Here is a 23,325-nt window from a genome sequence, read left to right on the forward strand (position 1 = left end):
TAAAATCAAATGTAATGGGCTCCTGTACCAGCAGCACTGCAATGACACAAGACAGCTCTGAGGGATTTATGGTAATGATGCTACCCACATTCAGAGGAAGGACTGCAGGAGAGGAAACATATAAGATAAACAATTGCTTGAATGCATAGACTGAGGAGGACATGAATGGGAAATAGACCCTGAACAAGGACACTTGTTACAATCAGTGGACATGTGCGTTGGCCATGGGTGAGGGGAGAGCGGGGGGTGAAGGGGAAAGTAGGGGCATAAAGTATGTAAACAGATTAAAAACGAATATTAATAAATATCTAATAAAAAAAAGAAAAAAGAAGAAATTTTATTTAATTATAATCATTTTAATTATAATTAATTAATTAATTAAGAAATCTTTTTACAGAAATCTTAAGTTATTCTGTCATTGCTAAATTCTTAAGCACATATTTTACACTTAAAATGAATAAAATGGACACATGTATTTCTAGTTTGCTTTATTTTTAAGTCTAATTTGTATTGTACATATGAAGATATCTTTTTACTCTAGCCTTTCATTTGATTAAGCATCCCAGTGAGTCTAAGTGATGGGATGAATTATTTAAAATGGGTTAATTATGAAGGTTAAGGAAGAAAGCATTTTTTCAATATAAAAAATGGTTTCTGTCTCCTTTCTATGGAACCAACAAAAAATATCCTATATCCCAATTCTTCCCTGATGTAGTCAGCATAGCAGCCTTCTATTGCTTAAACAATCAGAAAATATATATATTTTGGTTGATATTTAAAGATCTCCACAATATGGTCTTTCCTACTTTACCAGTTATCTTCTGTTTTATTTTTTCCCATACAATCCATAAGGTATTTTTTGTTTTTATTTCACAATTGTTTTATTAGTCATATTTATGTATACCATTATTCTTTGGAACATAAATAAATCTAGTAATTTAAAATTAAAAGAAATCCAAATTGATATGTATAACAGCAGAAAAAATGTAATGTAGCAGGCAGTCTATGCAGGTTTAGAAGTTTGATTGAAGCTAAAAGGACAAACATCTGAATTCCGTTTGACTTTTTCAGAAAGTTTTTTTTTTAATCTCCCTTTCCCTTTTCTGATTCTTACCCTTGGAATATGAAAAATTGTCCCTCAAAGCATCAATTACTCTAGTCACTGCCCTCTGTTCAAACTCTTCTCCCTAGAGATTTTTCTGTTTATATATGTTTGGGCATAATGACAAAGCCAAAATGACACTGGTCCCACCAGAGAACAAAACTGATTATTTTAATGCATTCATTTTGCCTTAAAGTCATTGATATTTACTTATTTTTCCTCCTAATTTAGGAAGTTTATAAAATATTATAGGAAAACTCTCATATAGTTTGAGTCAAAATATCCCTGGTAAAGATAAAATCTTGATAATTTTCATATTTAGCCTGTGCTCTTTTCTCTCATATGTTTTTCATTTATATACTCTTCTGTCACCGTCCTCCGTATTTTACAATTCTATATTGACAAAATAATGACAAACAAAAAGAAGCACCTGTTATTCATCAAACTTTTCTAATCAGAATTCCAAAAGGAATCTAATCAGAATGTAGAAATGTAACATAAAGAACAAAGATATACTTTTGCACAGTAACTCTCTCTTGTAGAGGAGAAAAATAACAGGTGTTAGTGTGTTACCATTTACCCCTAGAGTTCTAGATTGTCCTTTGTTCAAAGGAGTTAAAAAATTAAAATTTTTAATGAATAGAATGTACATTCTTCCTCTCTTCACCCTATCCCCCTGAAGGGTAGGAGGAGAAAGAAAAAAAAATTCTTCAAAATTATATGTAGTCATGCAAAACAAATTGCTCTTGAATATTAATGATAAATAAACAAGTGAAGAAACACACATATAAATATGTGTGGATGTTTGTATCATTCTGCACCCTGAACACATCTCTTCCTCATTGGTCCCTTGGAATCATTAATATTCAATATATTACTTAAAAAGTTGTTTATTTCTGTTTGTTACAATATACATTGTTCTGGTTCTCTTCATTCTATTCTTTATCACTTCATATAATTTTTAAAATCATTTTTTATTATTGTGATTCAATAATGTAGTAATTGTTTTAGATCTGCTTTCTAGGCTGCATCACTTCATATAAGCCATTCCAAGTAAATAATGAAAATTCTTCAATACCATCATGAGGTGAGAAATCACTATTTAGCTTAGTTTTTTAAAGTATTTATTTGATGCTGTTTTCAAAAGTGTGATGTTAAAATGAATACATACAAGTTAGTGAAGCACGGGACAATGGAGTTCCTGACTCTCTCTACAGGACAGAAGGAGTAAGAAGATGTTGATAGCCTAAGGAGAAATTGCAGGAGGTAAGAGAGTTGAAAGTAATATCATTGTTGGGGATCCTGCAATATCAAAGTTAAAGGAACCAAGAAGTCAAAGACTTTCAGAAATCTCAGGAAATAGCAAAAACAACATCAAAATGGAAACCCTGAGACATTATCCCATGATTCTGACTGCAGGATGGAGCATAACAAGACATAACCTCTAAAGCAACTGAAGGAGATAAGAATGTTTAAAATAATAAAATAAAATAATAATGAACCTGCAGTATAGAAATTAAAAGAATCAAGAGATCAAATATGCTCAGATAGCTCAGGAAATAATAATTACAACAACCAAAAAGAAAACCAAAAACTAAACTCTGAGACATTTTTCCCCCAGCACAGGGAAAGAAACCTGACACTTGCATAAAAATCACAGATGACTTCTTTGGAAACAAAGATCAGAGTTTGAATTCAGAAGACAGTGAAATTAAAGCATCTATTTCTAAACCTTTAAAGAAAAATATAAAATGGATACACGACCAGAAAGAGTCCTTGGAAGTGTTTTAAAAAATATTTCAACAAGTAAATGAGAGAAGTTGAGCAAAATTAGAAAAAAATTTAAAATGATCCAAGAAAATATAGAATATTATGGAAAAAGTGATAATAAAGTAGAAAAGTAATTCAAAAAACTTACCAAATAAAATAATTCATTAAAAATTAGAAGTGACCAAGAGAAAGCTCTTAACTTCTTAAGACAACAAAAAATAATAAAACTAAATCCAAAAAATAAAAAAAAAAATAGAAGACAAGAAACACTGCAAAAGAAATTGACCTGAAAAACTGATTGAGAACAGACTTGAAAAGAATTCTTGGACTACATAAAAGTTATCATTTTACAAAAGAGCTTGAACACTATCCTTCATGAAATTATTAAAGAAAATTATCCTGAAGTTTGAGAACTAGAAAATAAAGAAGAAATTTAAAGCATGCATTAATCACAACTTATAAGAAATCCCAACAGAAAAAAATATATATAGGAGCATTATAGCTAATTTTTAAACTCTCAGGTTAAGAAGAACATACTAAACCAATTAAAAGGATACTGTTTAAATATTGTGGATAAATAAAAGACAAGATTTAGAAGCTTCACATTAAACACAGCAAAAGGCATGGTACACAACATTTTGAGGAAGAGAAAATCTTAGTTTACAATCAAGAATAACTTACTCAGCAAATCTGAAGATCATCATAAAAAAAAGAAATGTTCATTTAGAGAAATAAAAAAAAATTCAAATATTTTTGAAGAAAAGATCAGAACTGAATGGAAATTTTGATATACAAGAATCAGAAGAAATATAAGAAACTCACGTGAATGACCAATATAAAGGATTAAGTAGGTCAAAATGTTATTTCTCATAAGGGAAAATGGTACATTTAAACCTTAAGAATGATATCATTAATTGGGTGTTTTGAATAGTTTCAGGCTGTGTTACTGCCGTGAACAGCAGAAGTACAGAAATTTTAAGAACTCCCTTTCATGCTGCTAGATCCCACTGTAATAATTTCAATAATAGTAAATGAGACTGCCCAACTGAAGAATATCTTAGCAAATCTAATGTATATTAGATTATATATAAATATATATATAAATATGCATATATATATATATATATATATATATTGTAATAAGGGGATAAAACAAGTGGATGGGGTTTGTGGGTCCCTAGGTCAGTAGGTGGAAAGGAGGGTGCAATAGTGGAGGTAATGGATTGAGGTACTAGGAGAGATGATGAGGTAATTGGGCAGGCAGCTGCAACAGGGAGGCACAGACTGGGTACACAGGCTTGAGACAGAAGACACTGAAGGGAACAGGCTGAACCCTTCCAGGTAGGAAGGGCACTTCTACAAACAAAGGTTAGGGCCAGCCAGAAATGGTTTGAAACTAAATAGATGCCTTTCTAGTCAGTTTCTCAGGTTCACAAAGGAAGAGTCCCAAGACTCTTCCCTGTCTGTGAAATAGAAGGGCTTCTCAGAGGAAGTATAGAGATCACCACTTCCTCCAAGATGGATGCCTCCAGCTCCCCTCAGGACCCAAAGAGAAACTATTCCTTTCTCTCCGTATCCATCTTTTATCATCCAACCAATGATTTAGCAAAAAGGTTTGATTAAATGACAACAGGGTTTATTAAGTTGGCAGGGTTGGTTATAAAGGACAGAGGGATACAAGTTTTCTCTAACAACCACATAGGGAGAAGCTTCAGGTGATGAGGGACACAAAAATGAGAGACTGAGGAAGGGACTGTCCTCACTCAGTCCCAAGGTTTTGTTGTCTTTGTGGTTAGGAAAATTACACACAATGAATCAGAAGATAATTTGTATCAAGGGTAAGCCCTACCTGACTATTGGGAAAACCTAAGTCTTCAAAGTTTGATTGCTACCACACAAATCCACCCTTCTCCCAAAACCCACAGGAAATCAAGAAGGGAAATGATGATTGGAATAGGGAAGGTCAGGGAGATCCAGAGGAATTAGCGGAGCTACAAAATCTCAAGAGAAAAGGCACAGAATCAAGGATCAAGGCCAAGTTTCAGACCTAATACCGAGCTCGGTGGACCCTTCTCCTCTGACTGAGCCTCCAGCATCAACTTCCTCTAGTCAAGGTTCTAAACCCTTCTTAACTGCCAGAAATTCTGCAGTTGGCAAGGTTCTCCAGGGTTGTTTGCACCTTTGCACTACATAGTAAGATTAAAATTGATATTCAATAACTCCAAGAATTATATTTTATAATATTTATTAATAATCACTTGAAGTAGAGGAAATAAAAAGACTATAGTAAAAGTCTGAGTAAAAAGAAATTTTCCCAATCATGTTAGCAGGAGAGAGAGTGCAAGGGTGGGGTTACAGAAACTTTATCTCCAAAATGTAACAATATAATGTGAAGACGAAAGTGGGATTCTGGGAAATGGAGTCCTGAGGTACAAAATTCTAATTGCACAATCCCCCTTGTGATTCCATTGGAAATGTGCATTTAGAAATTGATCTGATTTGCATGCCTAGTTTCCACAGTGAATCAGTACACATAACCAACTTATATCTCTAAAGATCTTAAACTAGATACTTACAATATTGCACTTTCTAAGAGGAAATTGAAATAATTTGGGGATAAGAGGTAAATAAAAGAGAAAGAGAAGAAAACTAAAGATCGCTAGGTGCATTGACAAAAATCCAATTGGGGGCAGTCCCCTTTGGAATAAGAGTTTACATTCAAAATAAATGTGTTCAACCTTCAACAGTTCAAATCACCACATTCCAAAGTTTACTTTGGATCTTTTGGTGCAGTGTATGGTTTCTACAGGCATCTTCATGGCACCTTCTCCAAACACTTTACTTTCTTGATTTGGGGAGATAGCAAGTTTTTTATCCTAAATTTACTCTCGAAAGAACTTAAACTTTGCATTATAGTACACAATACCCCCTGAGGAGGGTGCTGACAAACACAGAGATCACATAGGGATACATGCCTGAGTTATAAGGTATATGAATCAATTGTCAAAAAAAAATCAAAAACATAAAAAACTCAAATAAAAGAGAAAAAGTAACTTCTGAATTAAATAAAAAATATCAAAGTCTTATGTGTAAAAATTTTAAAGTAAGGAAAAATAAACCTATAACAGGCCCTTGAATCAGGGCCCGATTAAAATCATTTACGTCTCACAAGCCTGTAGTAGCAATTAGGCACCTATCCAATCAGGAGCTAGGACTACAGAAAATTGCCACACTATGAAAGAAAGAGAAAACAGACTAGATTGTGAAGCAGGTGGGAAATTGAATGCCTTGGTTTGATTTTGCCTTTGCTCTCAGGCATAGGGGAGCCAGAATGGTAGCTAAAGTGAGGTACTTGGTAGAAGTGCGAATCTGTCACAAGGTAATCCTGCATCTGACTTTACAAACAGCCATGTACTCGAACCCCAAAATAAGTTCACCTCCCCTGTTTTGGTACAGAATCTCATCAACCCCACCAGGATTGGTTGGTCTCCTTGACACTGTGCTTATTGGCACTGTGTAGATTAACTTTGTGCTCCTTGGCACTGTGCAGTGGCTCTTTTGTGATCCCTTCTCCTGGAATCAGAGATAATCATTAATAAAAGTCCCATAAAATGAAACAATCAATGGCAGGTTTCAATAGCCTAAAACTTTTCGTTATGCATTGACATTAGACCCAATGGACATTTTAATTTTAGTGCAAAACAAAAAAAATTAATACTGATAATATATATTTATATATTTCAGGAACAAAAAATGAGAGAAAAAAGAAAACTCAAATACTCTATTGCACATATAAGGAAAAACAATGATAATTTTTTTAATCTAAAGTATATAGTTCACAAATAAAGACAATGTAACAGAATATATAGCTAAATGGCCAAAACATAGTAGCCAAAAATGACAGTCTAAAACAAGATATTAGATTAGATTAATATGTGAACTTAAAAAACAAAATTAAATCCTAGAGCAAACAATCAACAAATATAATAAATATGACAGGATGTAAGCAATGCATTCAAGAGTCTTTTTCTCCAATTCTGATAGCTGTGTAACAGACTTATTCAATATTTAGAGGGAAATAAACTGAAACAGTTAACACCAAAAAGGCAACAGAGTCTAAAATTCACCTCCAGATTATTTAAGGTTCCTTACCCTCCCCAGTATCATCAACCATTGAGATTCTTTTGATCACACTTCCGGTGTTCCTCATATCTGCACTGAGTATAGTGTGAATGAACCCCATATCAGATGTGTTGCAGATCCTGGGCAGGCCAAAATGGCAAGGGGGTTGCAAGGAAATGAATCTCTCCTCTGAATCTCTAGATTACTCAAGCTATCAAATGCAAGGTATCCAAGCAGCATACCCATGAATGGTAGTAAAAAAAAAAAAAAAAAAAAAAAAAAAAAAGACTACTTCCTGTCTGTAGGTGGCATCACCCTAGTACGTACAGGCTAAAGTTAAGAGATTGGGAAGAATAATCTTCCTTCCCCTTCCCACTTGGGGTAAAAACACCAGGGGTCACATGAAACCTCAGTCTCAATCCTATAGCCAGGAGCATGGAGGCCCCCCTGGGTTAGCCAGGCTGGGGTTAGGGTGAATAGCATGGATTGGTTGATCCGTGCTGTATTCCCCTGCTTAAAAGTGGCTAGCACAAGCTTGAGACCCATGTCTGTGTGGTTGGGGCTCTGGGGGTCAAAGGGAATTCACACCTCACCCTCTGTGTAGAAAAAACAAGATGCTTCTAATAGGTACTTCTTGAGCCCTCGGGTAATTGGGCATGGACTGCAGTAGCTTGTGGACAGCAGAAGAGGTGGAAATAGTTTATCCTTTTCAGTCTGGAGCCCCAGGGTGAGGTAACAAGCGGAAAAATGGAAAGAAAATCAGCATATCAAAAAGCAGCTTATCAGAAGGAACAAAATTTATCTGCTCCCTATCCTTTGTTCAAAGGCTTTCTTAAAAAATTTCAAGAATTCTATCAACAGTAGTGGCTCATCAAAAATGTAAGATTAAAATTAATTCCAATAACTCCAAGTATTATATTTTATAAAATGTACTAATAATCACTTGAAGTAGAGGAAATAAAAAGTCAAAAGTAAAAGTTTGAGTAAAGAGAAGTTTTCCCAACCTCATTTAGCAGGAGAAGAGAGCACACAGGTGGTTTACAGAAACTTCATCTCCAAAATGTAAGGATATAACATGAGGATGAAAGTGGGATTCTGGGAAATGGAGTCCTAAGGTACAAAATTCTAATTATTCCATATATATATGGAATACAGCATGTACTTCACAGAGATCTGGATAAGTCTTGATAGCAAGGCTAAAAACCATGTAGTTTAGTTCTTGCTTATATCCAGAGTTATAGCTATACATTTTTATACTTTGGGACATTTCAGGTTAGGGTAGAAGAGATGTTGAAAGTATATGGAAGTTCTGCTTTAGATGTGCAGTTACACTGGGAGAAGGTCAGGGGGGAAGGTCAGGACTGAAGAGTCCGACCCATATTGGGCACAACTGATGATCTGTAAGAATTGGAGTGTGGGAGAGTCAGAAGGCAAGGCAACATAACAGTGCTGAAATACAAGTGCTGGTAGAAAAATGACAACAGTAAGCTCAGTGTATAGCCTAGGGCCAAACAAGGGAGCAGAGATTGCTGTATCATAAGCATTGACTAGAAATTTTCTATAAGGCACAGAAGAGATGGAAAATATGATACCTTCTACCATTCTGGTACACTAGGATCATGTGCCCAAGAAGCTCTTGAGTGCAACAAATTCTGTCTATTACATGACAGCAAATACTTAAAGGCAGAAATATCAATGTTGCCTCTCCCTATTCTCTTGGGCCTTTATCAAACTTATTGCTTTGACTCCATTTTTCCTTCTCAGAGTAGTTACAATTGTGTCCTTTTCTAACTCATTTATCTGTTTTCATAGTTCCTTTTATTGATTATTGTTCCTGACCCCCATCTGTGTTGAGATTTTTCTGAAATTCTCTCTGTTCTTCAGGCAGGGAAGAGTTCAAATATGATCATAGAATCTACACAAATATGAACTTTGTCAGATTCCAGTATGGACAAAACACCTCAAGCATTTTCCCCTCCTAAACTATATTAGATCTGAGTCTGATGTATTCTTTTATTACTTTTTATTTTTTATCCAATTTTCCTTTCAATAGATCATCATTATGTTTAGTGAGATTAGGTAGTCTTCTGAATGCTCTTATCTGAGGTACCAATATGTTTAATAAGAATCTCATAAATATCTACATAATGTAGATATGCTTATGGAAATGGAGGAGTTTATTCAAGACTAGGTAATTTCTACTAGTTATTACAGAAGGGATATGTTCAGGAATCCTGGATATGATGGTCAATTATGCAAGATAATGCAAGAAAATGAAGACACTGTAAAATATAACACTGAAGTCTAAAAATTTAGCACCAATTGAATACCTACTAAGATATGACCTAGGTGTTAGAATTAAGCATTAAGAGGCTCATTACCTTTTGTGAGCTTACTAGATTTTATATGATGCATTTTATCTGCAAATACACATTTTTACGAATATAACTAATACAGTGATACCTTGTTACTCATCATTAATTCATTCTTAAAGGCAGGTTGAGTACCACAAAAGTTGAGTACCAAATGAATTTTTCTCATAAAAGATAATGCAAAATGAATTAATCCATTCCATACACCAGAAAACCTGGATTTTATAAAGCATTATATGCAGTTAAGGGAGTTGTATTTTATTAAATAAACATTAATAATGCAAAGATAAATTAAAATAAAGCCATTAAATAAAATAATTTTAACTTAACTTTACACTTATTGAGAGGAGTTCATCATATAAGAGGTATCTTGATAGAGAAGTCCCCTTCCAGAATATCTAAGGGCAATTGCCCTTTCAGAGTATTTTCAATTTCTCTTTTCTGCCCTTTATCACCACTGAATTCTGCTTGAGATTCATCAGGTATAAGTTTCATGAAAAACCTACACAATGATGTTTGTTTTTGTCTACATATCAATATTCCTCCAAAGTGGAAAATGGTCTGGTCATTTAACAAATTTACAATTTTGCTTGTATCTGCTTTAGCACGGGGATATTTTTCAACAAAGTTTTGAACTTCCACCCATTTTGCACACATTTCTTTGTTTAATGAATTCATAGTTAATATGAAGAATCCAGAACGTTGTCTCCTCCTTACTGGAAGAAAACTCTCTTGCTACCAGCTAGTGCTCCTTCCTTTGAAGTTAATGTAGCTCCTCAGTGTTGAGCTCTAATCTTCTGGATTAACATATGATCATTTTTTTGGACTAAAGAAGGCATTCACTTCCCAAGATCATGATGACAACAAATTCTAGCAGGCCTGTCAAGTGCCTAGAAAACATAAAAAACATTGTCAAAATACATCAAATACCAAATTCAACAAGTTCCTAAACCTTTGAGTACTGTAAACAGAAGTGGAATTGGAGTTCTACCACAGAGTGAACTGTTGTCCCAAATATCTCAAATATAACATATATCCATAAAAACTTTAGAACATCATTTTAATAGTTATCACCATATTCATATTTATAATACTTAAGGTGATTAGAATGAACTAAATTCAAAATATAAAGATCTAGCATGAAGAGAGTGAGAAAAATGAGAGTACTGATTAGAGTACACATCATCTTTGTTTCCCATTCTGTGACTGTAGTTGTAACAAGGGTGATTTCAGTGAAGCTACAGAAGATGAGATTACATCATACTGTTGAAATCATTATTTTATCAATTTGTACAATAGTCCTCACAATATTAAATATGAAAAAATATTAGCAAGATAGTGACATCCACAGGACAATTTCTACCTGAATTATATTAAAGAAGGAAAGAATAATTTTCTAATATTAAAAATACCAATAACTTGGGTCAGTAGGTGAAAGAAACACCTACGAATACCATAGGCTTTTCAGGAAACCTATAACTAATCATGAGTATAGCAAGAATAATTTGTGACTGCATATTGTAAAAGACTTAATAGCAGCCTGGCATCAAAGCTGGAAGGGAAAATGTTTAAAGTTAGCTCATGTGCAATTGCATTTTAATGTATGCTTATTGGACTATAACCATAATAGATTTTGAAAATATCTCTTCCTCCCTTGCTACTCCCCCCTCCAAAAAAATCAGTATTTAACAAGACATTGGGTTTATTATTCTAAGGAAATTTAGAAAGAGTAGTATATCTATAGAAAAGAAGACAAAATAGACTTGATAAACATTCTTTGATCATAGTAATGATCATATTAATAAATAATTAACTTTTATCACAGGTTAAAAAACTAATTTTGGAAGAAAAACTTAATAACCAGAAACACCTTTGCATCTGTTGAATGTAACCCAAAGAGCTTTACCTCTGAAGAGTTTTTGAAGGGCTAGAAGATCCAGAAAGAGAATTAAAAGTCTCTCCATGAACAACATGTTCATGAACTCGGCAAAAAATAAATCAACAAATAAAGTTTAATAAATGACTGGGTTACTGTGAGATATATTTGGAACAAGAGGGAACACAACACCAATTCAAGATAATGTCTTTGTCATCAGAAACTATGTCATAGTTAATATGAAGAATCCAGAACTTAGTGACAAAAGTCAAGCTAAAATGTCTGTATAGAGTCAATGACTACTACTGAGGTGGGACAAAGACTGAAAAGCAACCCCAGGAATTTCAACATCTGAGGCCTAGCAGAGGTGATGATAGATGTTGGACTCCTAAGTCCACTGTCTTCCTCACCAAAGGGTTTCATAGAAAAAAACCTAGATACCTAAATGAGGGCCTGACCACCCAGCATATAGGTCTGGGCCATCATCTCCTCGGGCTCCATCTAGAAGTCCTTTTGTCCTCTGAATACCACAGGAGTCCAGGCTCTTACACTGCCTGTGATTGAGATTCCAGTGACAAGACAATCCCAAGCCTCAGGGTGACAGGGTCTGGGGAAGGCATTGTCACATTTGTTACCTGCTCACATAGTCTGGGATAAAGGCAGGCTGCTGTAGTTAGGCCGTGGTAGAGAAAAATTCAAGTAGGCATGATAAAGTTGAAGCTAGGCTGGGGCTAAAGAAAACATTAGGGCTGGAGCCAGGATTAAGAACAGGGTCATGGCTAAAACCTTTTCTCCAGATGCCCTAAAGCAGTGATGGTAAACCTTTTAGAGACCAAGTGCCCAAACAGAAACCCTCACAAAGCATGTGAGCCTCCCTTTTACCCCAGACAGGCAGGGGATGAATGAAGCCCCCTGGGCTGATGGGGAGAGAGGTGGGTAATGTGTGAAATGTCCTTAAGCATGTGTTGAGAGGTGTATTATGATTAAAAATATGAGACTAGCCATATATTCTATTATTTTATTAATCAGAAAGGAAAGGATGAGCCTCCATTTTTCTGACTAAAGCCTAAATCTTCTTACCTCATGAAGCATCTCTTACATCTCCTTTCTCTCTGTCACAAAAGCCAACAGCTCTCCTACTTCCATGTGTAGCCTTTTAAGTTCAATTAGCTCCTTGCTTCATAGTGAAAAAATGAAATTAACCAGATGAATAAATAATAACTGAGAGAATAAATAACATTCAATTGGTTAATTAGGATTGATATAAATGACAGTTAGATGGGTAACACCAGGGAATCTGCTGGGGTTTCACAGTGGGTCCTTAAGTGTCAATCAGGGTATTTGGGAAAGGACCTTATAGGAGATTCTATATTTTAAAGATTTAATAAAACACTGGGATAGGGAGTGAAGGAATTGGGTCAAGTAAACTTAAGTTACTAAAAGCCTCCACCCAAAAGTCAAGGAGGGAGAAATAAACTCTAATCAGCTACAAACTACCAACTGCCTTAACTCTAACCAAATCTAGGGACGGGATTGGTGAGCAGGTCCAGCTGTGTAGGTTGGGATTTCTCATGTATGAGTCCAAGCTAGATGATCTTCTAAGCTGTTTCACTGGAGTCTTGATGATCCACTAATAAATCCAATTAAGGAGAGGGACTGAGGATTTGGTCCCAGTATGCACCACTGAGCTTAAATCTCAACTCAAACTTACTCCTTCACTGAGCCTCTTGATTGATGATGGTATCACATTAAATTAGGATCCACAACAAAGGAAAAACAGTTCTCTCAATAAAGGGAATTAATGAGAGTCCAACTCTCTCCATCCAGGGAATCAGTGAGAGTTTAACTGACACTTTGCCAGTATCCCAGAGTTCTGGAACCTGCCTCCCTGTCAATCAATCTGCTCTCTGGCAGCTAAAATCCCAATAACAGTAGCAAAGTTGCACACTGATATTTAGACTGATGTCAGGGCATTGGAGAAGTTTCTGATGATACCAGAAACTGAGCCTACATAGACAACAGCCACTTCAGCTGTAGTCAGGGAATTCCAGGCCATGGTGAATACCAGAAAGGTGTGTGGAGCAGCCCCCTCTAGGATGTTCCAACACACATGCCTTATGCTCACCAACATGGACCTTTACTTAGGCCAATATCATGGTGGCAATATTCTTGAAGACTGGAGCAACACCAGCTCTGATTGGGCACTGGTTCCTCAGAAGCCCCACTCATGACTTTGAGGCTCCCACTTAGCTGTTTTTTATAGTTGTGCTACCCCATCTATCCTCAGAAGCAATGAACTCTATTAACTGCAGCTCAAGGACTTGGGTCCACCCTTAGTAGGGTAGATCTTTTCCATTACACTTTGTCCAAATATATATGAATTTGAGTTAGGAACCGTGTCTTCTACAGATGGAAAGTAAAGCATTGACTGTTTCTCCTCTCTACCAAGAGAGATAACACTGTAGAAGGCCTTACTTCCAGGTTTGTAAGCTTTCTTTTTTTGCAGATGGTAAACATGGGCATAAAATATACCAAAAAAAAACCCCAAACATTTTCAGACTGCATTTTATAATCATGTTATAAAAAGGATTCTTATTTAGTACAAATCAGAAATCTTCCATAGGACCTAGAAAAGTAATTTGTTTTAGTTTTCTCAGCCTTTTAGCATTTTAATTAATAAAGAAATTTTTCCAGATGATATGAAAGCCTTAATTGGACAAGCTGGCAGGAGTCTCAGACAATCCAATGATTTTGACTTTATGCAGTTTTTGGCAGACTCTTAGTAAAAAGGCAGCATCTTCCAGAAGAGTGATATGTTTATCACACATAGCACATGCATTTTGCTACATGGCCAAGAGAAACATCTTCTCTATTTCTCTTTTTGTCTTGTTTTTCTGACAACTCCTCATTGTGGATATGGTGAAAGCTGATCTACCTTCACAGGATAATGTCTCCAAAATGAGGGCACAAGGGCAGAAAACAAGTTGATAATCATACAAAGTGGAGACACTGAAACAATCAGCAGGAGCATAAATCATAAGACATTAACTATATAGCTAAAATTACCAATTGCTTTTAAAAAGGGTTGAAATCCCATAAATGAAAGCTCAACAGAAATATAGCTTCCAAGTACATGTGGCATTTTTTCCATTAACTCCACCCTAATGGGTCCTGATCTTGCATTTTTTTCTAATGTTAGGATATGCTCTTTTTTTTTAAATCAGATACTCTTCATAAAGAACAAAATGGAATGATGTATTGAGTTCATCCCTTGTATGTGTGGAAGGTATATGATTTTTCAGAGAGAAATATATAGTAGAAAGCATAGTAGATTTTAGGTCAAAGGGCCTAGATCTGAATTCTGGCTTTGCTGTATACTATTTGTTTAACTGGAATACTTGCTACTTGTGTAACTGCTTCAGTTTCCTTATTGATTCGTGAAAGGAAGTAAATTAGATTAGGTCCCTTCCAGGCATGTATGAAGATAGATAGATGAAGGTTCATGTATATTATGCATCATATATAAATCTCTACATATATAATATATGTGTATATTATATACATAAATTGTGTATGTATATATATCTGTATATGTATCTGTATGTATATACATATGTATATATAGGTACTATATGATCACCACAGTAATTTTATCAACTACATATAGTCAGGCATTACAGCACTGAAGATACAAAAGAAAATAAGATAGTCTCTGATCTCCAGAAACTCATAGTTTTATAGAGCAGACAACATACAAACAACCATGCAATAGCAGAATATAAGATAAATTTTAAATAATCAATAAGGAGAAGGCAATTGAATTAAGGAGGATCAGGAAGTGGTTCCTGTAGATGATAATATTTTAACTAGGAGGCAAAGATGAAGAAAAAAGGTATTTCAGGTATTTTGTATCCAGTGAAAATACAGAGTAAGTGGATGGAGTATCTTGAGTGACAAATTGCATTGAGGCTGGTGTGTCTGAAACAAAGAGTATGTAGTCAGTATTAGAAAGGTGAAGGGCAAGTTATGAAGGGCTTTGAATGCCAGAGGACTTTACATTTGATACTAGAAGTGATAGGGGATCACTGAATTTACTGAGAAAAGGTGGTGGGATCTGTGTTTTTAGGAAGACAGATTTGATAGCTGAGTGGAAAATTGTTTTGAGTGGAAAGATATTTGTTGTAGGAAGATTAACCAGGTAGTTTAAGTCCAAGCATGAGATGATGAGGACCTTCACAAGGTATTGAAAGTGTCAGAGTAGAAAAGGGATGATATGTTAGTGATTTTAGTTACAAAGGTAAAATCAATAGGCTTTAGCAACACATTGCATATGTGCAGAAGACTCAGAAAGAAGATTGACTGATGGCCTTGGTGACTGAGAGAATGATTGGTCCCTCAAAAGTTATAGAAAAAGCAGTTCCAGAACCAAAATGTCAGAGTAGAATAAAGGAAGCTTGAAACTATCATGAGAATCCTTCCCAATCTATTTTAAAATAATGCCACAAAATGAAATCATGAATGAAAAAACCAATGAGACAGAGTGAAGAAACTTTCATGAAGAGAACAACTTGAAAATGAAGCAGAGAACATCTGGGGCACTAAGAGGTAAGCATAGTGAGCAGGAGGCTATAGCAAGGAGTGAAAAGAAATTCAGCATTAAGTTCCCTCCATCCCACATCTAGTATTCCAGGTTATGAACCTGGGCCCAAGCCAACATCTGGATCCTGAAATGCTACTGGGGTCAATGGGGTCCAACCCAATGTATACTCCTTAAAGTTCCAAGCAAACCTACAGTGAGGTCCTAAATTCCATCCCAGAGTAGTTTGCATTGTGCAACCTGATCTGTGTAGACCCAGAGTAAGATCAGGAGTCCAAGGCTGAGGCTTGTGGTAAAGATGTAGATCTCAGTTTGGTGTAGTCAGTAGACCAGAAACTGGACCCCCAATCCCTGGTAGGGGCAGTCCCCAGAGTGCTGACATGAGAGAGCTGGCTGACCCTTGCCAAAGGTCAAGACAGAGCCCCAGGGCAGGGCAGTCTGCCCAGAGTGAGACCAAAAGCCTATTCTCAAGCCTAGGGCTAGAATTTTATCTATTAGCAATCTTAGAGGGCAATTGAATCAGTAGTAGGAGGTGGCTCCACATGATCCCAGGCTACAGACCAATATGCTATCTTGAAAGAACTGAAACTGGCAGAAACCCATAAATAAATCAAAAGGTAGCATTAAGGATGAACTGAAGTTTAAGAGGGTGCCCTAACCTCCCAGAGGACAGAGCCTACCTTTTAAAAGGCTGGAAAAATGAGCAAACCTAAAACAAATAAACAGAAACACCTAACCATAGAGAAGTTTTACTGAGACAAAGAGCAAGCCACAGACACAGAAGGAGACAGTGAAAGCAAAGCAAACATACAAAGTCCAAAAAAAAAATATGAATTGGACTCAGGTTCTGGAAAAGCTCAAAAAGGATTTCAAAAATAAATTAAGAGGGACAGAGGAAAAATGGGGAAGATAAATGCAAGAAGAAAGGGGCCAAATGAAAAAGGAGGCTCAAAAGCTGATGGAATAAAAACATTTCTTAAAAATTAGAATTCGGCAACTAGAAGCTAATGACTTCATGGACATCAAGACACAATAAAACAAAATTAAAATAATAAAAAAAAAAAACAGAAGAAAACAAAATATATCTTTGAAAAAACAACTGACCTGGAAAATAGATCCTGGAGGGACAATTTAAGAATTATTGAACTACCTGAAAGCAATGATAAAAACAAACAAAAAATAGCATGAATATCATAATATCAAACAATTTTCAAATAAAACTTCCCACAAATTCTTGAACAAGAGAATAAAATAGAAATTGAAAGAATTCACAGATCACCTCCACAAAGAAATCCTCAAATGACAACTCCCAGGAACATAATAGCTAAATCTTGAGCTCACAAGCCACGTAAAAAATTCTGCAAGGAATCAGAAAGAAACAACTCAAATACCATGGAGCTATATCAAGATTTCACAGGACTTAGCAGCTTCCACATTAAAGGATCCAAAGGCATTAAGCATGATATTCTGGAAGGTGAAAGACCTAGGTTTACAACCCAGAAACACCTATCCAGAAAAACTGAGTGTAGTCTTTAAGGGGGGGAAATGATTATTCAGTAAAATAGAAGATTTCCAAGAATTCCTCAGTAAAAGACCAGACCTAAGAAGAACATTTCAAGTCCAAACACAATACCCAAGTGATGCCTAAAAAGGTAAATAAGAAAGAGAAAATTTAAGGGACTCAAGAAGGTCAAAATCTTTGCATTCCTACACAGAATGAGGAAATTTGTAATTCTTAAAAATTCTTATTAGTAGTAGAACAATTAGAAGGACTATATTTAGACTGAGGTTGAGGAAGGAAGCTGATTAGGATGATATGCTATGCAAAAAAAATTCAAGGTGTGAAAAAGAGGATTGCACTGAGAAGAAAGAGAAAGGAGAGATGGAATGGGGCAAATAACTTCTAAAAACTGTGAAAAACTATTACAGTGGAGGGAAGGATGAGGGAAATTGTTAAATTTTACTCTCATCATAACTGGCTCAGAGAAAGAATAACAACTATATGCATTGGGGTATAGAATCCTACCTTACACTATTGAAAAGTAGAAGGGGAATAAGACAAGGAAAGGTGGTGGGTACTTAAAAAGCAAAACACTGGTGAGGATGAACAGAGTGAAAGGGAAAAGAGCTGGATCAAAAGGTGAAAATAATATGGAGGAGAATTCAAAGTTGGTAATAATAACTAAATGTGAATGGGATGAAATCACAGATAAAATGGATGTATATAGGAGAGTGGATTACAAAACAGAATCTTATTATATGTTGTTTATAATAAATACATTTGAAGCAGGGTGGCAAAAACAGAATAAAGGTAAGGCGTTAGAGGAGAATTAATTGTGCATCATCTAAAGTAAGAAAAACAGAAGTAGCAATCATGAACTCAGACAAAGCAAAAGCAAAAATAGATCTGAATAAAAGAGATCAGGAAGGAAATTATGTCTTGCTAAAAGATTCTTTAAAAAAATGAATTAATCTTAATACTAAGCAAATAAGCACCAAATAATAGAGCTTCTAAATTTTTAAAGGAGAAATTAAATGAACTTCAGGAAGAAATAGACAGTAAAACTATACTAGTGAAGTAACCCAACTTCCCCCTTTGAGATCTAAATAAATCAAATGAAAAATAAACAAGAAAGAAGTAAAGGAAGTGAATGAAATCTTAGAAAAGTTAGAATAGATGTCTTGCAAGAATTGAATGGTAATAGAAAGGTATATAAATTCTTTTCAGAAATACATGGCTCCTACACAAAAAAAGATCATATATCAATGCATAAAATCTTCACAACCAAATGTAGAAAAGCAAAAATAATAAATGCATTTTTCAGATCATAATGCAATACAAATTATAATCAATAAAGGTCCATGGAAAGATAAATAAAAAGTTAATTACATACTAAAACATCTAATGATTAAAAAAGAGTGAGTCAAAGAATGAATTATAAAATCAATAATTTTATTAATGAAAATGACAATGAGGAGACAACCAATCAAAATTTATGGGATATAGACAAGGCAATAATTAAGGGAAAGTTTACATCTCTAAACACTTACATCAGTAAAATACAGCAATTGTAGATCAATGAATTGGGCATTCAAGTTAAAACACTAGAAAAAGAACAAATTAAAAATTCTCATTTAAAGATTAAATTGGAAATCCTAAAAATTACAGGAGAAATAAATAAAATTGAAAGTAAGAGAACAATTAAACTAGTAAATAAGACTAGGAGTTGGTTTTATGAGAAAAAGTAAAATAGTGTTGGTTAATTTGATTAAAACAAGAAAAGAATACAATTAAATAATCAGTATCAAAAATTTAAAAAAAAGGTGAATTTATCTCCAATGATGAGGACATTAAACAATCATTAGGAGGTATTTTGCCAATTAAATGCTAATAAATCTGGTAATCTAAGTGAAATTAATAAATATTTACAAAAATACAAATTACCCAGATTAGCAAAAGGGAAAAATAGAATCCTTAAATAATCCTACCTAAGAAAAAACTCCCCAGGGTAAGATGGATTCACAAGTGAATTTTATCAGACATTTAAAAAACAATTAATTCCAGTACTACATAAACTATTTGAAAAAATATTCAGAGAAGAAATTCCACTAAATTATTTTTGTGAAAAGAATATGGTATTGTTACCTAAGACAGCAAGAACAAAAACAGAGAAAGAAAATTATAAACCAATTTCATTAATGAACATATGCACAAATTTTTAAATAGGATAGGAAGGAGATTTTAAATAAAAATTTTAATTTAATTTAATTTTAATTTAATTTATTTATTTTTATTATTTTTATTTATAATCTATTCATATTATTTTTATTAATTTTATTTGTTAATTGTTAGTTATACTTATTCATATTTTATTTATATTAGTTTATTAGTTTATAATTTTAATATAATTTATTGTAAAATTAGTTTTTACAAAATTAATTTAATAAATTAAAATATAAATAAAGTTTTAAATAAAATAGGAAGGAGAATACAGCCATATATAACAAGGATCATTCACTATGCCTGGCTGAAATTTATACCAGAAATGTAGGGCTGCTTTATTATCAGAAAAACTATCAGCATGAGCTATTTTATTTAAAATTTTATTTAAATTTTAATTTATTAAATTAATTTGAGCAATGTCCAAATTTTACCACATCCTCTCCAACATTTATTACTTTCCTTTGCTGTAATATTGGCCAATCTACTAGGTGTGAAGTGGTACCTCAGAGTTGTTTTGATTGGCATTTCTCTAATCGTGCAAGATTTAGAACACTTTTTCATGTACTTATTGATAGCTTTGATTTATTCCTGTGAAAACTGCCTATTCATTTCACTTGCCCTTTTATCAATTAAGGAATGGCTTGATTTTTTTTTATACAATCAATTTAGCTCCTTATACATTTGAGAAATTAGACCTTTTGTTTTTGTTATATTTTTTCCCAATTTGTTTCCTTCCCTTCTAATTTTGGTTGGATTGATTTTGTTGTCCAAAACTTTTTTTAATTTAATGTAATCAGAATTATTCATTTCATATTTTGTAATATTCTCTATCTCTTGCTTGGTCTTAAATTCTTTCTTTTCCCATAGATCTGACAGGCATACTATTGTATGTTCACCTAATTTACTTATAATTTCCTTCTTTATATTTAACTCATTTACCCATTCTGAATTTATCTTGGTATAGGGTGTGAGCTATTGATCTAAACCTAATCTCTCACATACTTTTTTAAATTTTCCTATCAGCTTTTGTCAAATAGTTGGTTCTTTTCCAAAAAGCTGGGTTCTTTGGTTTTATTTTATACTATCTTGCAGAAGTCATTTATTCCTTGTGTATTACAATGATCCACCCTTCTGTTTCCTGGCCAGCACCAGATTGTTTTGGTGATTACTGCTTTATAGTACAGTTTAAGATCTGATACTGCTAGGTGGCATTGTCACTTTTTTTTTTCATTAGTTCCCTTGATATTCTTGATTTTTGGTCTTCCAAATGAATATTGTTATATATTTTTTTCTAATTCAATAAAAGGTTTATTGGTAGTTTGATAAGTATATCACTGATAATTTGTTAGAATTGCCATTTTTATTATATTAGTTCATCCTACCTATGAGCACTGAATGTTTTCCCAATTATTCCGATCTAGTTTTAATTATGTGGAAAGGGTTTTTGTGATTGTGTTCATATAATCCGTGTGTTTGTCTTGGCAGATAGATGCCTAAATATTTTTTATTGTCTAGGGAAGTGATGGGCAAACTACAGCCCACAGGCCAGATTGGGGGGGGGGTGCCTGAACTATCTGACATTATTCCTAGTCTGATGAATACAATGAGCAGGATACAATACAACAAAATTTAGAAAGAGTTGCCTTAGAAACAGACTGACAGATGAGCATTTCCTTTCCTTTGGCTCTCTCTTTAAAAAAGTTTGCCCATCACTGATCTAGGGGATTTTAAACAGAATTTCTCTTTCTAACTCTTGCTGCTGAGTTGTGTTGGAAATATACATAAATGCTGATTATTTATGTCGGTTTATTTTGTATCCTGGAACATTGCTAAAGTTGTTGATTATTTCCACTAGCTTTTTAGTTGATTCTCTAGAATTCTTTAGGTAGACCATCATATTTTCTGCAAAGAGTGATAGTTTAGTTTCTTCACTGACTACTTTATTCCCCTCAATTCCTTGCTACTACTAGTGTTTGTAGTACAATATTAAATAATAGAAGTGATAATTGGAAGCCCTGCTTCATTCATGATCTTATTTGGAAGACTTCGAATTTGTCCCTACTTCAGATGGTGCTTGCTGATGTTTTTAAATATATACTGTTCAAAGTTTCTGACTTTATAAGGGTTTTCATAAAGAAGTTGAGAAATAATTTGTCTTTTGATGTATTTCACACAAATTAAAAAAGCTAAAGGATAATCATCCTTGTGAATCATATCCCTCTTCAATCTAAATCTCACATTCCTATATCTGCATACCTCTTATTTGCTGAAATTTCTTGGTGAAAAAGAAGGAAAAGTGGAGCACAAGATATTTCCTAAGAGGGAAACAAGTAAAAAGGTAGAAAAATGGAAAAAAAATTATGGCCTTTATTTTCTTGGAGTAAAATTCTTTGTTAAAAAACTATTTCTTTCATTGGATTTTTGTAATTTTTTCCAGTCATCCAATTTTGAATTTTAAGATTGTATTTTATTTTTGTATTACTTTCATTTCTTTTAGTCCAGTTTTCTTCCACTTATGTTATTTGATTTTTGAATTCCCTTTTGAGTTTTTCTAGTGCTTGAGATCAATTTCAATTTTTCTTTGAAGATTTGCTTTTGGTTGCTTAGATCTCACCATCCCCCATTGACTCTGTGCCTTGCTCTTTGTCACCATAGAACTTTTCTAAGGTTAGGTATTTCTTTTGCTGTTTTCTCATTTTCCTAGCCTTTTTTCCCTATAGACTGGGAATTCTAAAAGCTCATGTTTCTGTTTCCTCTGTTGATGGCTTACAACACTCAGCACTTTGAGTTATTTCGCTGTGGGAGTAGGGCTTCACCTGCAATGCAGGCTTTAAAGGGCCCAGAACTATGGACTTTTGGGCCTCAATTCTGGCTGGTGCCAGAGGTTGGGACTTCAAAGGGAGGCTGTGTCATGCTCTGTTCTTGGTGCAGTAGAATCCCGGTTTCTCAAAGATGGCCCAGAACCTGGCACAGTAGGTTAGCCAGCACTTCTCTGGATGCAGTTTTACTTTTACTTCTCACTTATCCTGTTAAAATTGACTTCCTCTATGCCTACTTTTCAAGTTGTTTTCTGAAGGAAAGTTCCCTTTCTCTGTCTTGCTGTTGGTTATTGACTTTTATAGTTTTGAGGAACTTTTTAAAGATTGGTTTGGAAGGATTCTCAGAGAGGTTTCAGTTTTTGCTACTACTAAGCCAACATCTTGCCTCTGATGATCAGCAAAAAGTATCTTGAAGACATCCTGGATTAGATACCTTTGAAGCTTAGATTGTATTAAGAATAGAGAGAAAAGAGAGGCCTATAAGGGTCATGAATCAGAGAATAAGAATCTAAACAGAAAGAATAGATGAATAATAAGTAAAGTTAGAGAAGTTATTTTTGGAAAAGAGTAAAAAAATTAAATTTAAAATCTAATGAAGTGAACTAGCTAAAAGGGGAGAAATGTAAGGGGAAATCTATTTAACTGGCAGGAAAAATGAGGGGGAAGAAATATATAACCTAATGAAAACAGTAGAAAAGAACAAATAAAATCCTGAAGGGAAATGGCTAACAAATGAAAGGGAGAGGGAATGGACCAATTAAAATAGGGTCTTAAAAAAAAAAAAAAAAAGATTTGTCATTTGTCAGTCATGTCCAACTCTTCATTGGGATTTTCTTGGCAAAGACATTGGAGTGGTTTGCTATTTCTTTCTCTAGGTCAGTGATGGACAAACTATGGCCTGCAGGCCAGATGCAGGGCCCCCTGAAATGTTCTATCACCTGTG

The sequence above is a fragment of the Gracilinanus agilis genome, chromosome 1 (genome assembly GCF_016433145.1).
Source record: "Gracilinanus agilis isolate LMUSP501 chromosome 1, AgileGrace, whole genome shotgun sequence".
Classification (NCBI taxonomy): domain Eukaryota; kingdom Metazoa; phylum Chordata; class Mammalia; order Didelphimorphia; family Didelphidae; genus Gracilinanus; species Gracilinanus agilis.